This window comes from Anabrus simplex, chromosome 1 (assembly GCF_040414725.1).
Source record: "Anabrus simplex isolate iqAnaSimp1 chromosome 1, ASM4041472v1, whole genome shotgun sequence".
In the NCBI taxonomy this organism is placed as follows: domain Eukaryota; kingdom Metazoa; phylum Arthropoda; class Insecta; order Orthoptera; family Tettigoniidae; genus Anabrus; species Anabrus simplex.
Window position 1 is genome coordinate 709,307,377 of NC_090265.1, and position 16,293 is coordinate 709,323,669.

General features: G+C 38.8%; 1 protein-coding gene across 1 annotated transcript in view; it reads right to left on the reverse strand.

Annotated features, from left to right (window-relative positions):
* Window positions 1-5,559: 5,559 nt before the first annotated feature.
* eIF5B (eukaryotic translation initiation factor 5B) overlaps window positions 5,560-16,293 on the reverse strand; it is a 501,408-nt gene continuing 490,674 nt past the window's right edge. Inside the window, exon 23 of the mRNA XM_067136000.2 lies at window positions 5,560-5,932. The gene's annotated coding sequence lies outside the window, so the exon portion shown is untranslated. The remainder of the gene's footprint in view (window positions 5,933-16,293) is intronic.

The window sequence follows — 16,293 nt, forward strand, 5'->3', positions numbered from 1 at the left end:
AGAAGATCCTTTACTATTAAAGAGACGAGCATTTTTAACGGGAAATTCACTTGGGGGGGGGGGGGAGGGGAATGCGAAAGGAAGTGAAAAAAGTGAATTCTCTCTATGGGGATACTTATATCTTAGAACTGAAGGTAACAGACGTGAACATTGGTATTTGTAATCTCCTTTAAAGGGAACACGCCTTTTTGGGAGGGGAATCAACTTAACGGCAGTGGGGTGAAAAAGGAGTTGAGAACCAACTGATTTCACTGTTCATGATTTACTTATTCTGATCATAAGCTGATCATTTTTAATCTTTCCTGGGTTCGTTTTCAAGAACCATCTTTTCCTTTGAAGTACATAAAGTTAGATTACAGCAGATTCTCCTGGCATATAAATAAAAATTTAAACACATTTGAAACAAACGATATGAATATTGACCGTGCAATTGTTCACCTCTATAATGTGAATAATTCACGGATGAATATCATTCGTGTCGCCAGAAATCTCGCGCACTTGCCTACGTGCGACGATGGTGCTGGTAACATTGTCAGCAATGACAATGGCAGAGGACGTAATTTACCGCCAAGTAGCGGTCTTGCATTTTGCTGTGGGTTCCAGACCATCAATAATAATAATAATAATAATAATAATAATAATAATAATAATAATAATAATAATAATAATAATAATAATATGTTTTGGACCGTCGTCAAAATGTGCGGATCACGCTGGAAACTGGTCCTGGCCGGGAAATAACTACGATTGCAGTCCGGTCGCGGGTTCAGTACCGCCAAGCCACCCAACACGACACCACGCCGGATCTCCTCAAGGATTTGATCCATATTAAAAATGCTTATAGGAAAAGATGGCGAAGATTTAGGGACCCAACTGAGCGGGTGGAATACCTGGACCAAGCCCGGGAAGTACGAAATCGATTGCTGGAAAGAAAGATTGAAAGATGGGAGGAACATTGCTGTAATCTCTCAGAAAACGAGTCAGATCACGAATTTTGGCGGATTCTCTCAGAAAACCAGTTACATCGCGAATTTCGGCGGATTATATATAAAACATTATGCATTCCATTATACATTTCATTATAATACCGTAGCGAAGCACGGGTATCTTGCTAGTGTTGACATATGGCATAGCAGCACTTCATACTATGATGATAACGTTAGTGATGAAAAGTTCAGACACTAAAGATATAACTTAATAGGTTTTTACCCATTAAAAGAACTTGAGTGCAAAAACTCTATTGATTCTAAACATTGATATTTAACCACATGGGCGAGCCTCAGTCCGGTGTAGTCTGCTTGATAACAGATAACCACAGCATGAATCGGAAGGTGTAGGTAGTGTAAAACTCTGCGTTACTAACCCAGCTAATCCCTCCAAGTCACTATTTCTTCTGTGTAACAGTGTACAGATTGCTCCACCTGTCACACTTATACGTTTTGTTATACTCCAAAATCCAGCCAAACATTTTTGCTAGCAGGCACAGGTTATTGTAAAATACACTTGCATCTAAATCACTCGACACTTTGAAGCACATAGACACTGACGGAATATCACAATTGCCACAGACCTAAACCTGGTTCACAACACGATCAAAACAAACATTTTCTCACATTATTGCGTATAATTACAGATCCTAAGTGTCCATTGACTCATATAAATACACTCGCACACTTATATTCTACAAAGAAACTAACATTTACCGTCAACTTTCATGAATTTATACCGACTACATACGATAACAACAATCCAAGACAAATCCACATTTCCAACATATCCGGCTACTCGATTCGCCATCTTTGAACGATCGAGAGTAGCATTAAGGTCTGAGGATTGGAGTCGGTCTTGGTCTATTCTTTGTATCGATTGTTTAAGTGCAAGCTGCCGACAATCAACAAATGAAGAATCAAGTCGCTATCACGATACGTGAATAATATAATTTTCAAGTAGAGATTTATGTAGGAAGATCTGTCAAGAACAATTTGTTGGTTCTGCAACTGGAAAACATTACAATAAACATCGGAATCTTGTGAAGCGTTAGACTGGTACGAAATTTGCAACACATGTAGTCTGTTTTTGGTAAACACCGCAGAAAATCCTTACACCACGCGCGTTGTAAAAGTTGAATACGAGCAACTCTGAACCAATAAAAAAGTACAAAAATAAATAAATGGCGATTATTAATTTATTAGTGATTTAAACCCACAAGGGAGCGTTTATAAAATGTTCTTTTTGGATACTCGCTTTCGTTCCCAATACCTGTTGAGTCCTGCTAATAGTTTTTCCTTTCCTTCCTGTGAAAGAGATTCGCGAGATTTAACAACCTTTGGTGTAGGAGACCATGAATTTACCGGTTTACACAATTTAGGGCGGTTTGAGACATACGTATCAGAAATCCCAGTGGAAGCTGTCTCTTTTTACTTCATTTAACCACATGCTTCCAGTCTTGTAGCTTTTGATGAGTGAGAAGATCATCTTCGTAAGCCTGCCGTTGTCCATTCTCATAAGGTGAAATGGGGATTATTATTCTTATTAATGCCGTACCTTTGTAAGAAGTGAATATTACTTTACATAGGATTTTGGACCCTGAGCTAGGCTACATGTTGTGAACTTTGCTTGTGAGATGTGTAGGTTGAGTTTAGATTGAGTTACGAAACATTCCATCACGAAACTTTGAAGTTACCGGTGTTTCTTTATTTTCATGGTTTTCTCTCTAAGAAATACAATTTATTTATTAGTAGTCAGACAGATTCATAAAAATGTGCACATTATATCAGGTCTCTCAGGGTGCCTTGCTAGCAACGTTCACTGACTAGTCTCTACAATAGAGAGAACATATTTGAAAGCATTTTGCGGGCAAGTAAGTCCACTTCAGCATTTCTCTGAACCGATGTCTGAACTAACTAAAGCATTGAAATGATATACCTGAATTATAATGCTTGGGCACTGTTATTCATTCCTTTCTCTATATCTTCTTCGTAATTGTATACAGAAATGTCATCAGGAAGACAGGCAGGCAGTGGCATGGAGTGAAGATGATTGGCAAAATGCTTGGGAGGATATAAATACAGGCAATCTATCCACGATAAAAGATGGTACCTACGTTAAGTGAAGCTTCCTCAGATCAAACGGTGACAACCTATAGAATAGTATGTTTTTTTTAAAGAAATCGAATGATTTCTCAACTCCTCCGTCCTTAAAGTGAAAACTAGTTTAAACTTTCTCATATTTAACATTTTTTCTGTAGAAAGAGTTCGTTGAAAGAAGTGGATTTACTCATAACAGGAGGATGGCGGGAAAAGGCTGGCGGCAAGCGTTTCTGCAAAGGTGGGGGATATCTGAATGGACTGAGCGAGGTATCTACAAGAGATCACAAGAGCAACCCTCCGATTTTATAACACAATTGGCTGGAGGAACCTTTTTTATTAACACCGTGTATTTATATCAATATTTACAATACATACAATGTATCTGTTTTTAGTTTTGTTCTGTGTAAGACCAAAATTAACTGGATTATTCCGATCAATGAACGGTAGAAAATTAGACTCACTTGCCCCCACCTCGCTTTTGCCCCACTAGTACGGGCAAGTGAGTCCATGTGCTTAATGTTGTTGTTATGACATACATTGCCTTAAGGTGACTCGCTTGCCACTTCTCCCCTACGCCACGAATAATGAAACTTTTACACTACCCAGGACTTCATGATCGATTTATGAAAAATTGTCTATCGCTAGCTGAGGTCGTTCAGATCGCGCGCGCCAGAACAGGAGGAAGCACTTTCGGATTACGCATTAATCTGTATCAGTTTTATTAAAATATTTTATTTGTTTATGGTTAACAATATAATTTTAAATATGTGAATACTATATAATGAAGTGTGTAATATAATAGAGAGAACTACTTTAAAGAATACGTGGACCTGCTTCGACTAGAGGACACTGCACGGTCAGCGTCGCCAATCTGTGCTCAGACGTAAGCGACTCTCGAGCATGTGTCACTTCGCCGTTCCCATATCTGACAACAGCGCAGTTTTCCTCACCCGCCTAATTCAGTGCCCGCAGGTTTAGTAACTTTGTTACTATACGCAGAATACCTATTTTGAACTCTTCTTAAATTTCATTAATCATTTTATAATTATTAGTGTGCTTCTAACAGTAAAACTGATTTCTTTTAGTATCATTGTAAGCGCTTAGTGAAGAAGCGAAACGCAGTTATTACAATTTACTGGTAGTATTATACTGTACTTCGCCCGGAAGGACGTGGGTTCAAATCCCCGTCAGGAATTCGTAAAATTTAAGAAACGAGACTTGCACTTCCGTAGGTGCATATATGGCCCTGAGGTTCACTCAGCCTACTCCAAAAATGAGTACCAGGTTAATTCCTGGGGGTAAAGGCGGCCGGGCGTAAAGTTAACCATTCTACCCCATCAAGTGCCGAGGTTACGGATAGTGGAAGCCTTTACCTTCCACCCCTCCAAGGGCCTTCATGGCCTGTACGGAGATGACTTTACTTTGCTATTATACTGTACTTCATCTATTTGTCATACTGTACTTTATATAGACCTATTTGCTCATTCAATATTTCATGAACCTTATGTTTTATCGTTATCAGAAAATTTCCCGAAAAATAATTCTGAAAAAATTAAACCTTAAAACCCATTCAGCAAGGCCAGTGCTTTGAGCACAAATCTAGATCAGAAATTTTTGAAGATGCCTAAGGCATTCAGTTCAGTGAATCGAAGTTACTATGAAGCGTGGTTTATGTTTCACCATGCAGACGTGCCAACATTCAAAAGCCAAAATTCAGGAGATTTGTTTGCGGCATATACTGACACGTTACTGATTACGTAACTTTGAAGTATATTTAACACATTATACTACTCAACTACGTAATTTCTCTTCTTTATTTATTTATTTATTTATTTATGTATTTATAAATACTGGAATATTACATATATCCGAGCTTTAGAACACATAACTCTTCATTGCAACTGCCTTAGGCATCTTCATAAATTTGTGAACTAGATTTGTGCTCAAAGCACTGGCCTTGCTGAGCGGATTTTAAGGTTTAATTTTTTTCAGAATTCTTTTTTCGGGAAACTTTGAACTGAATTGAGTTTTTGTTCTTGCAAATATGCTAATATACAGTTTCACAGTCAGTATTGCTATGTAGAAATGATAAAATAAAAAGCATTACGTTAGAGATTCTGTCATATTTAAGAACACCACCAGCTGATTGCATCTGCCTTGCCAGTACCTACTGAACATCAATTCTCCCCAGGTACTTACAGAACGAGGAAAAACCTGGGATTTTCAAAAAATACAAATAATTCTAAATTTATTCTCTAAATCGGGAGACAAGTCTCTGCGATCAGGAGAGAGGGAGGAAGGACCAAAAATAGGGAGTCTCCCGTTTAAAGTTTCAAAGTATTTTTTTGTGCAGCAGTGAGACAAGGTCACTGAAATGAATAGGTTGTTTAGATAAGAACATAACTTGCAACAGGGAGCAGGTAAATGGACAGGGTAAATCAGTAGTTCCCATTTAACACAACTATAATAATTAGGTCTTTTTATTAATCTCAATAAACCTACCGATTTATGTTTATTAACACCAGGCCTTGAAGCGGAATGTCGTTTTAGAGCCAGCACCAGTCAAAATGAGGAAGGAAAAAGACACAAAAAAACACGATAGAGTGAACAACAGTCTCTTGTAGTTCGAGTTTGTTATTTTAACACACGCGACATTTATTTATGTATAGTTTTAATATATTTATATATATGTATAGTATATACTAATTTGCAACATATAAAACATCCAACACTTACACAAACTAAAATAAAAAATATATATAGACACTCCGAGCACACAACAGCATTCAAACCTCTCGTCGGTCGGCAGGTCACCGAGCAGCACACCAGGAAGACAGCACAGTCTGCGAGAAGAGCATCACACACATTATACTGTATTCTCCTTCAGCAAAACGAAACACCTAGTTCAGGCCCAGAGTTTGAACAACCACAGAGAATAAGAAATCAAATTCCAGAGTGTCCAAGTAACAAAGAAATTTCCAGGCATAGGTAACCTAGCAAGTGATCTGAAAATGAAAACACTTTCAAATTAATGATGGCAAAGATTGCGCTGCGCAGCGGTTCCAAATGCCGAAACCGTGGCAAAAAACAAAAAAAAAACAAACAAAAAAAAAAACAACCCACCTGATTGGGAATTTTCTAGACTCTAAATAGTTAGGTTGGTACCTGTTGCTTTACAGACGAGCGTTTACAACGGTGAAAAAGAAGCATGTGGCAGTCATAACCTCACGTGAAGTGTCGATCCGAGGCGGCATTTAGCCTTACGTTCGACCGCGCAGAATGTTGGGTTGTTTACACTGGTGCGACTGCCATTTTCACGGGAAAAGCTATTGAAAGTAAGTATATTAATACACTGTGCATACAAAATCAATAAATGTAATTGTTATTACGAGGGCAAGTCAATAAGTATCTGCAATTTTGCTCTAATTCACTTTAGGGTGGCTCTATGGCGCTGTGTGCTCACCAGCCGCTAGATGGCACCGTTGTCGACATCTGTGGTAGGTTTCAGCGTTATCAGATCAGCACAGCTTGCGTTGCTGCGACGTAAAGATCGCCGCGCCACTCTATGTTTGCACCAAGGAAGAACAGCAGAACCATGGCTAATGTGCACATAGTTTGCCACGTCATCAACAGTCACTCGTCTGTTATTCAGAATCATATCACGCACTTGTTCGATACTGGGATCAGTTACGGCTGCAGATGGACGCCCGGAACTTTTCTCATCCTTCACACTCGTGAGACCCCGTTTGAACTGTTCAATCCACTTATAAACACTTCGCTGCGGCAAAACCTTGCCCCCGTATTGTGCTGAAAGTTTTCATGAATTTCCGTTCGTGGCACACCCTCAGACCACAAAAAACGCATTATGGAACGCTATTCTTCCTTAGTGCAAACAGAGAGTGGCGCAGCGATCTTTACGTCGCAACAGCGCAACCTGTACTGATCCGATGATGATGATGATGCTGCTTGTTGTTTAAAGGGGCCTAACATCTAAGGTATGGTGCCATCTAGCGGCTGGTGAGCACACAACGCCATACAGCCAACCTAAAGATAATTAGAGAAAAATTGCAGATGCTTATTGACTTGCCTACGTACACTACTAAACAATTAAAATAGCTTGTAAATTGTCTGTTATAAAAGATTCATGCTGCATAAGTTGAGCCCCAAGGTAAAATTAATTTCCCTTGCTTCTGGAATCAATTATTAATAAATTTATAAAAAAACAGCAGCCTATTCTTGTCTTTTTTTAAAATCTCAATTTTTCTTCCGTAGCACAATCATTCAATTCCAGTGTTGCCAACTCATATTTTCAACATCCGCTAAATACTACTAAAAATCCGCTAAAATTCCGCCAAGGTCTGATCTCAAATAATAATAATAATAATAATAATAATAATAATAATGAAATGGCGTATGGCTTTTAGTGCCGGGAGTGTTCCAGGACATGTTCGACTCGCCAGGGGCAGGTTTTTTGATTTGACACCCGTAGGCGACCCGCGCGTCGTGATGATGAAATGATGATGAAGACGACACATACACCCAGCCCCCGTGTCAGCGAAATTAACCAATGATGGATGAAATTCCCGACCATGCCGAGAATTGAACTCGGGACCCCTGTGACCAAAGGCCAGCACGCTAACCATTTACCCATGGAGCCGGAAATAATAATAATAGTAATAATAATAATAATAATAATAATAATAATAATAATAATAATAATAATAATAATAATAAAAGTAAATCTCTGCACTCGTCTGATCTGCGAGTTTCACTGGGATTAACCCCTGCCTGAGAACCAGCGAGCTAAAACTGCAGGTGTTTTACTGCCGGGTGCAAACTAGGCGAATCCCCTACCTTAAGGTCCACACAGAGAACAGGCCAGTTCTTTAAACGGTCTTCCTTCATAGCATATATATAAATGCTACTTTCTCACAGTTACATTATCTGTCGTCATTCGTCAACTAAGCGATAAGTAACCTTTCCCCACGCATTAAAAATGTATTATACCATGATCTCATAACATCAAATGCATATAACATGTTTTCCTCATGTGACTGCTAGCTCCTGACAAGGGAATAGCTCGGAGACAGACTTTGGTACAAATTTTTAAAAAACGTAAATAGACAAAACGCTAAATTCCGCTATAATAAATGTAGATTTCCGCCAAAAAAATCCGCTGTCCGCTAAATGATATATTTCTCCGCCGACAGTCTTCTAATTCCGCCAAATTTAGCGGAAAATCCGCTAAGTTGGCAACACTGTTCAATTCATTCTTATGATGAAGAATATTGATGAGTATATTACTTACTTTAATATAGGCAATAACTATTAATTTAAAACAATTTTCATAAAAAATTAAACTGAAAATCAGTAACCACAAAAACGCCTATATATCTTGAAATCAAATATATATATTTTTATATTTAGTCTGTCATACTGAATCCGCCATTGTGTTTTCAAAAAATAACATTAAATTCAGGATAAGCGACCTAAAAACCTCTTCATACCAATATTCATTGATATGTCATTTTTTTGAAGTCCGCCAAACAGGATCCACCATTTTGTCAGATTCGAATTTAGTGACCTCAAAAAACTCTATATGAAGGGCCAGGGGTAAGAACAGGCAAGTCAACTTTTTGTCGTAATCGAGTTAGCGGCGAAATACTGGGCATCAGACCAAGCTTACTGCATTTCAGTTATTCAAAGCATATGATCTTGTAACTTTTTATTTGTTTATCTAGTAACGTTTTGAAATTAATTTTTTTTTTCCGAGTTCTGAAGGAAGTTGACTTACCTATTTCTTTCCCCCCGACCCTTCATATAATTTTTTTTAAAAACAAATAAGTTAATGTTTTCTTGACTTTTGGCCACGTTTTCGGCATTTGGAATTACTGTGCGCTGTGGTCTGGTTAGATATTATCTGATACGGAATAACTCCCAATCCTCTCGGATATTTTAATGTGATGTAAATGAACAAATGGTAGCGAAATCAACGTCGCAACTCTTTCTATGATTATGCCGTGTCAAGAAAAAAAGGTGAAATTCTTTACATTTCGCAAAGAACTTTGCTCTGCGTCATCAGAAGAAAATCTCGACTATCCACGAGAAAGGTTTGAATTTAGACGTTACCCAATAGAAGTGGAAATGGTACGTTCATTCGGCATCACATGGCTCCCCGGACGCGGTATAGCGCTAGCGTTCGAAGTGGAAGCTGACGGAACCAACAGAATCAGTGCAGTGGTAAAATAGCTTAGTAATGTCCTCAAGGAACAGGTGTTCAATGACAGACATGACCGAGTCAATCGGTACTTTAGTGAACAAGGACTCCACATCGAAAGTCACCAAAAGTGCATTAGGTTGAAGGGTCCCAAGTAACAGTTTTGCCTAGGCCTACTGTTATACACTACCCATCTACGCCCCAAGTCATATTGTTCCGTCCAGTGTCTCGTAATCATGGAATTTGGCGATTAGGAAAATCGTGTTGCGGTAACAGCGCTGCGCAACGTAGAAAAAACAGTTTCACGCATCTTGAACTTCAAATAGTATCGACGGCAGCCATGATTGGCTATGAAATTACTGTTCCCGAGCGAAGTGGAGATGCTGCAGGCAAGTTGTCAGGAACTCACGGTTCAGTCATCAGCCCGAAAGCTTGTTGGATCCTCAAATAGTATTATTACCACTACGATTAAAGAGAAACCACAAGAACCGATGGCGGTGCCAAACCAGGCAAGAGAAATTACATTTTTCGAATTTCCTGGTGGAAATGAGCCGTCTTAACTTCGTCAAACGCAGACACAAACCGCTAAGGCAGCAGTCATGAGAGAAGAGTCAAAATTATACAAATACAACGTCCTCCCGATTACTCGTGTGCAGATTATCCGGTCTGCGGCTTATTCGAACAACCTTAAAAAGAAAAGTTGAACTATACTAGGCTTCCGAGAATTGGAGTTTATTTTCAAAATAATCTCTTATGTGATGTGTTTATAAGTTGTTATAAGGAGAATTCATAATTTGATATATTGTTGGACTATTCCCGATTTTCAAGAAAAGTCGGAGATTAAAAATCTCATTAAAATCGGTATTGAACAGCAATCAGTTTCTTCAGAACTTTTCGCTGCTTTTTCCCTACAGCCCGATACTCTGTGAAGGGCATGCTCATTTTCATTCTTAAAAACTGTAATAGCATCCATCCATAGGATTCCGCGGCAAACGTGCCAATTTTCTTAGTTCAAACAGCGTCACCTAACTTAACTTCACCGAGCATGTATTACGAAAACGTGTTTCAAGCCCCCTGTAGAGTAATACATATTTACGTGGGAACAGCCTTTCTGAAGTTTAACCAGACGCGAGAGAATACAACCTAACCTCTGAAATCAGTGATGAACACTGTCCGACTGCATGGCTAAATGGTTTAGCGTACTGATCTTTGGTCACAGGGGTTCTGGGTTCGATTCCCGGCAGGATCGGGAATTTTAACCATAATTGGTTAATTCCGCTGGCACGGGGCCTGGGTGTATGTCTCTTCATCATAATTTCATTCTCATCACGACGCGCAGGTCGCACACGGAAGTCAGAAGACCTGTATTTGGCGAGCTGAACTTGTCCTCGGACGCTCCCTGCACTAAAAGCCATACGCCATTTCATTATTTATTTTTTCAGTAATGCACACTGCCGTATCATATTTTTATTTAATTTCATAACCTAGTATTAAAATTAAAAAGATTGTTTGTTTACTTCAACTTTTATTTCTAAGGAGCTAACAAAAGCTGTCGGCCACGTTATTTAATTGACATCGACAACACCCTTGAATGTCTGCGAGAGCTCGCTCGTACATGTAGCGAGAAATCTATAAGGAAGATGATCGATCGCATTCAATATAAATGCTTGAGCGTATAAATATCGATAGCTGAAAAATTAACGCATCTTAATTTATTCGTAATAACGGATGAATAATGAAAGATTTCTCGTTGTAACCGAAGGATATTACACAGATTTATATAGGAATTTCCCAGACACATTAAAAACTGGCGTTACAAAGGGGTTCTCGAAACAGCCGACATCTACTCAAGGTGTTGTATGCACCCTTTTCCGATGCCAAATTTGCCATGGATTTGGATTATCCATAAATTCTATTTTTCGTGCACGTTCTCCTTCACTAGTCCGAATAATTGGGAGTACACTGTACGTGAAGTGTGTTCGCAATGTGATCATCAGGCGAGACAACTATTTTGCCATAGGTATTCACTCGCTGGCGAGTCCTTCCTTCACTGTCAATGTTGAGCGTGTTGGAAGTTAGTCCTGCAGCAACAATGAAGGTGTATATCTTTCTCTCTCTGCGCAGTACACAAATTCTACGCGCCATCCCAGACAGCTGGAGATCAAAATTGTAGAACCATGGCAATGCTAGCACGTAAAAACTCTCGAAGTTCCTTGTTATTGTATAACATGGTGGTCACTTTTTCCTCTGGCTTTCTCACTTCTTTCTACGATCTCTTTTATAGCTGATGCTGTTCAAAATGTGAGCACTCATGGACATGACGCCATCACACAGGGCGAACAGATCCTGAATCTTCCTAGTTGCCGATGTCAATTTGAGACTTCTTCATACAGACTTTAAAACACCCTAGCACCCGTTTTGCTGGCCTCTCTGATTACGCCGTTCATTCTTCAAATGCGAATATATCACTTGCTTTGACTTGCGAGTGCGGGTGACGTGACCGGGCCATCCAACATCCAAGACACTGATGTTCATTCGAGGGTCCTGTCATTTTACTCGAAGCATTCTTCTAAGGACTTTATACGACATTTCAAAGTATGTAGAAGTGCTGGTAATATTACGGCAGTTTGTAACAACCTAAAACTTCAACTCTATGCATGTTCGCGCACACCAATGGTGTTCTGATTCGGTGATCGAAGGTTGTGGTTTGTACTCAGAACAATCATTCTTATTACACTTTGACATTCAATTTGATAGTAACAAATAAAACTGTAGTAAAACAGCGATAACTGTACGCTTATATGCAAGCAACGCATATTGAAAAGAAATCAACTGTACTGCTGATCACCGAAGTGCTCAAATACTAGTGTTTTTTTTCTTTTCCTACACCCAGGGGTCTCCTCTAACCAATAATTAACTCCTTCCATATTCACTCCCCAAGGTGCACAGTAATTTGCCGTCTATTTACTGGGTCTATCTATCTGATCCACTCCGTTCCACCAGTATTGCACTATTTTACCCAAAGGAAGTTCAAGAGAAAATATAGCCTTCGATGATGACCAGATTTCTGCCGCTTTATTTTAAGGGGCCTAACTTCGCAGGTCATCGGCCCATTATTATTATTATTATTATTATTATTATTATTATTATTATTATTATATGCGAATAAGCCTATTATGACCACGCACAGTACTTAAGAGGTGTGCATTCGCCTTCCTCTGTGCCCACATTTCTTTCATTCTTTTACTGTGGGTTTCCTTTCTGTCTTCAGACCAGGTTGTACCAGTCTTCTTCTTTGGTCTTTCCTCTTGGTCAACTTGCCATTTATGAATTTTGGATCTGAAGATTACCCTGTTTTGGGCATCTGCTGATGTAATTCCTGCCTGTTTCAAATCGGTTTTAATTTCGCCAATCCATTTCGTTGTGTCTGTTTTAGCCTTACTCCTATTTTCATAGAATTTGACTATTTGTTTGGTAAGTTTGTCTGGATGCATTCTTTTAATATGACCATAGAATCTTAGCCTGCGTTTTCTAATATCACAGTGAATATTTGTGTATTGTTCGACTTCCTGTCTACCTCTAAGTTGGTATTGTCCGCTGGTGAGTTTCGGGCCTAGAATTTTTCTTATGATTTTGCGTTCCTTTTTCTCAATGTTTTCAATGTCTGCTTTCCTGTTCAAAATTACCGTCTCTGATCCATAAAGACATTCTTCTGCTTTAATGACTATATTGTAGTGTCTCAGTTTTGTATGCTTGGAGATACATTTTTGTTACAGATATTTTGGGTTAGTCGATGTGCAGTTTCCATTTTTGGCATCTAATTTAATTGGCTTTTGTTTCGAGTCCATTTTCCTGAATTGTTTCACCAAGGTATTTAAATTGTGATATTATTATTATTATTATTTAAAATTTGTTTTACGTCGCACCGACACAGTCGTATAACGGCGACGGAATAGGAAACGGCTACGAGTGGGAAAGAAGCGACCGTGGCCTTAATTAAGGTACAGCCCCAGCATTTTCCTGGTGTGAAAATGGCAAAATACGTAAAACCATCTTCCGGGCTGCCGACAGTGGGGTTCGAACCCACTATCTCTCGAATGTAAGCTTCCAGCTGCGCGCCGCTAACCGCACGGTCAACTCCCTCGGTGCTGCTGCCTTAGTTTAAACTGATCCAGATACTGACATAGATAGCGATCCATCTGATTTCTAAGATAATTAACATGACATAGAATGTGAGCGGTACGTGGGTGAAGAAAATGTTTACGATGGCGATGCTCTTTTCTTGCTGACAAGATGCTGCACAAACAAATCAACCCAAGTGGTTCAAAGAGACACGTCACTTACAAATATAGATTCGTTTGTATTTTCAATAAGATCATGTGTCCATAATAATAATAATAATAATAATAATAATAATAATAATAATAATAATAATAATAATAATAATAATAATCGTACGGCCTTATCTACCGCGTGGAGGCATTTTTATTTGATGTCATTTAGGCTGCCTGCTCATCAATTTCGACGTTCCATTTCACTCTACCAGATGGCACAAGGAACTGTATCTCTGCTGAGTTTTAATTATTTTTTTTCGGGCAAACACCTCATTTATCACCAGAGATCTTCTACATGCCCACGACGTTCAACAGAGTGTGCAGAAAGGTCTTTCATTATTTTTCTGCACACCCGCGATTTTGGAATTCGGAGGGCGACAATCTCCTATTAATCCACACGTTTTCTCACATAGAATATTACAATACTTTGTTATTTTGAATATTTGGCTATCATAAGGCATAATTTAGCGTAGAATGTAAATTATTATTTATGTAAATTGTTGCTGTTGCTAGGGGCTTTACGTCGCCCGGACACAGATAGGTCTTATGGCGACGATGGGATAGGAAAGACCTAGGAGTTGGAAGGAAGCGGCCGTGGCCTTAATTAAGGTACAGCCCCAGCATTTGCCTGGTGTGAAAATGGGAAACCACGGAAAACCATTTTCAGGGCTGCCGACAGTGGGACTCGAACCCCTATCTCCCGGATGCAAGCTCACAGCCGCCCGCCTCTACGCGCACGGCCAACTCGCCCGGTATGTAAATTATTACAGAGAGTTTTTAATTCATGGTATTAGTGAGCTACGAAAATTTAAAGAAATGTTTGTGTCGGTTTGACCTGTACTATAACAGTTTTGTGGCCCAAGCCTATCAACTGAGGGTTAACGGCTAATAACATGGAAGTGTAAATAAAACACTAGGGCCCGGTTTCTTCAACGAATGTTAAGTCTTAACACTGCTGTTAAGTAGACTTAACACACAATTTAACAAAATGGCCGTCTCATCAAGAATTGTTAAAACTAACAAATTGTTAATACTTATTTAAATTAACATGTTAAACCACTTAACAGCTGTTAACATTTCAAAACGGCAGCATCTAGAAAATGTAAGTAAGAAGGCAAAGGATGACCCATACCATGAAAACATCCCTTTTTGGAATTGGCAAGGCATTACATTCCTTTCCCCGCAATAAAAGAATGCCAAAAATCATTCAAGATTTATATCAATTATCATATTTCCCCGGCGTTTTAGGAGCCTTAGACTGCACTCATAGGAATGTATTGAATGTTGTGACATAACCGTCCGTTCTTTTATTTTTTCAAGCACACCTGCATACCTCCAAATGAAATCTATAATAAAGTTTGTCTCGTATTCGTTATAATAACTCTTCTGTTGCCTCTTACTACGCATGCTTACGTCTTCGAAGTCTCTGCTAACCATAACTTATTGTCAACCATGTTGACAAAATGCAATTCCAATATTCCGCTATGGGCGCGTTATGTAAAGAAACAGAAGGCGCTCACTGCCAAACAAGTTCAGAAATCTTACCGAAACGTGTTAAGTTGCCTTCAACAATTACTTCGTAACTAATGTTGGATATGTGTACGTAAAACAGGGGACTTTAAACCGAAATGTTAAATTAATAACAATTGTTACTTAACATTTGTTAAGTAAAAATGTAACACAGAGTGAAGAAACCGGGCAGACATATAAACAAATAAAAGCAAAACCGATCCAATGTTTTGTTATGACCATAATACGAGCAACCTGGCACTGAGGTGATATTCTCTGGGTTTTACTGGACTCTGAGCCCTAACTGAGGCTTTCTCTGGTCAGCACCAAACTGTTCCATAACACAAGTAGAATTAGCTGTTATCTGAGATCAAACAATTTAGTATAAATCTTAAAAGTAAGTGAACAAATTGCAAATGTATGAATTATTATACCATTAACAAAAGAGGATATAATTGAGGCTGTTCTTATACCAAAATACAAGATTTCTGAAAGAGGAACATGGCAGATAGCGTAAAGTTACTAACGAATACCAACAAATGGAGTATGAGAAAGGATCATACACAATGACGTATGATAAAGTAACACACAAAATGCAAGGGAAACCACATCAATTTAGGGTCGAAGTAAGGCTGATACATCACATTTAACAAAATAAAACACTGTGGCTGGGCTAACGTCAGTCATATCTTTCTTGTAAGAAAGATAGATGTAAGGTTTGACACCAATATTCAATATGATGATGACTGGAGAAGGAAACGTTAGTAGATATGAAGACTTTCCAAAACACACGGGACGTACGATACATGCTATCAGTTTAAAAAACACACACACACACACACACACACACACACACACACACACACACACACAAAAAATCAAAACCTAAGTTCCCAGCAGAGAACCACAATTACATTTTACCGATTGCAAATATGATATTAACAAAATGGAAAGTATTCAAGCCCTTTGAAAGTCATCTTTTCGGAGAGGTGTAGCATTCTAATTGATGAAGACACTGCGACACTGGGACAAACACTGGTACTGTAATTCCACGACTGAAAAAGCTTGAAGCCTTTCAATGTTGTTGATATATTTTATCTGTTGAACATTTTAGGAGGGTACACTCAGTAAGTAGAGAGGTTTC